The sequence below is a fragment of the Aptenodytes forsteri genome, unplaced genomic scaffold (genome assembly GCF_000699145.1).
Source record: "Aptenodytes forsteri isolate BGI_AS27 unplaced genomic scaffold, ASM69914v1 Scaffold5, whole genome shotgun sequence".
NCBI classification, from domain to species: domain Eukaryota; kingdom Metazoa; phylum Chordata; class Aves; order Sphenisciformes; family Spheniscidae; genus Aptenodytes; species Aptenodytes forsteri.
In genome coordinates, this window is record NW_008795672.1 from 2020687 (window position 1) to 2022698 (window position 2012).

Sequence of the window (2012 nt, forward strand, 5' to 3'; positions counted from 1 at the left end):
CGCGGGGTGGGGGCGCTGGTGCTGGAGGAGAAGGGGCTTTCGCCCCGTTCGGGAGGGCTCGAGGCGCTCTCCGGGCGGCGTCCCGTTACTGCCGAGGCGCTATTTCCGCGGGAGTGCAGCGATGAGTTGGGGGGGAGTCGCCTGGCGGGTGGGGCCCTGTCTGAGGGGGCGGCGTGGGTCTGTGTGGCAATGGCGGGCCTTACCTCACGGGTCTTCTCTGGAGCGGGGACGGTCAGCGGGGTGGATGGTGAGCCCACGGGTGGGGCGCTGCTTTGGTGTCCCGAGGCAGGCGAGTGGTTAAATGCTCAGCTGTAAAGAGTGGGCTGTGTGGGCAGGAGGGGCGACAGTGAGGGGTGGGTGCTGGCTGAACCCCTTACCCAGGCAGTCCTGTGCTCTCCATCAAGGCCTGTGCAGATTGGAAAGGTGGTGCGTCCCCTCTCCTCTACCGTGCCTGTATTCATGGGGTATCTAGCTTGTTGGAGCAGCTGTGTTCCTCAGTCTCTCACAGCTGCCTTCCAAGGTGTGGTTCATACAAGGTTGGTTTGCCCACAGATAAGAGAAATCTTGAACTGTGTGAGGAATGCTCGTCTACCAGATGTGAATAGGGGTGATCTCAGGGCAGAGACTGGCTTGTCAGTGATGGCGCAGACTCACCAGGCTATGGTTGCATGTCTCATTGCTACCTGAAGGAGCAGAAGAATGTGCTTACCGACTTTCGTAAGGAAAAACTCTTATGAGTCGTGTAGTATATACAAATACGCTGTAATACAGTTTGTGTTCAGTGAAGGTACTTGGTACCTGTATATGCATTTCAAAACCTTATTTCCTTGTTTGAAAAAATAATAGCTATATAAAACTTAAAAATTACTAACTTCTGTGAGGAGGGTAATGTTATAAAATATTTAAATGTCCTTCTAGGAACAAGCTTTGCAGTTTTCATCACTTAGTCTGAAGCAAAACTTTCCCTTTGATTATGATTTTGGGACAGCAATAAATTGTCAGTGAAACTTGCTATAGAAGTGATACTTCTGATTTGTGGAATGCCATGACCTCTTGGTGGTATCCAAAGGAAACTTGTTCCATAGCGCTGTGAGGTGGTGTTCACTTGTGCTATGGCCAGATGTATGCTTAAGCATAAGCTCTTTTGCACAGTTTAAAAGAAAAAAGAGAATAGTGCTTTCTTGTACGTGTTCAGCTTGAGACTTCACAAAGAAGTCTATCCTTTCAGAAATGCTGACTTGCTCACAGAACCAGTCTTTTTTGTCCTAATCTCTTTCCTGAACTGAAAAACTAAGCCTGCAGTTGTCTTTGAGCAAAATGTTTGCTTTTGCGGGATTCCGGGGGGTGGTGTGGTGTGGTGGGGGTTGGTTTTTTGGGTTTTTGTTTGTTTGTTTTTTTTCAAAGTGGAAGAACAGCAAAGATCTGGGAGTACTAGTACTATCTTTTGGAAAGGTTTAAATTGTTTTTAGCAGTCCTGCAGACTACTACAGAGTATTCAGTGGGATATATAGAGGTTGACTTTTTTATATTGGTATTGTTGGCCAAACTGCTTTCTTACACTGTAAACTATATGAGTGCCATTTTATTTCACAGGTTGCTAGAAGTTAACAGACTAGCTTAACAAAAACAAGCCCTTTGATTCCAGACTGTTGAGTTATTTAAAATAGAAGTTACAAAAATGAATTGGAAAATGAAGAGGCATTGTAAGATCTGTGCTCCTATATCAACATGTATAATGTCTTTATCAATTACTGTTTTAAGTGGTCTGCCCTGGTAGTTGTCTGAGCTGCTGGCATATGAAATATAAGCCTCTCAATTACTGTTTGTTTTTCGTCTAGAGGCTCAGAGAAGCTTTTGGTTGAACCAGCTAGGATAAGTTCTCCATGGCTTTGTTAAAAATCTGTAGCAGAACTGAATGGAGTGAGTATAGAAAGAAATACTCTGCCATAGCATGCTTGGGATAATAATGGACAGGGTGAGACACCATTTGGGGGGGGGGGGGGGGGAAAAGT

General features: G+C 45.8%; 1 protein-coding gene across 1 annotated transcript in view; it reads right to left on the minus strand.

The window, feature by feature from the left end:
• XPO1 (exportin 1) overlaps positions 1-509 on the minus strand; it is a 45767-nt gene extending 45258 nt beyond the window's left edge. Inside the window, exons 1-2 of the mRNA XM_009282515.1 lie at positions 499-509; positions 422-426 (exon numbers count right to left, since the gene is read on the minus strand). The gene's annotated coding sequence lies outside the window, so the exon portion shown is untranslated. The remainder of the gene's footprint in view (positions 1-421; positions 427-498) is intronic.
• Positions 510-2012: the final 1503 nt, after the last annotated feature.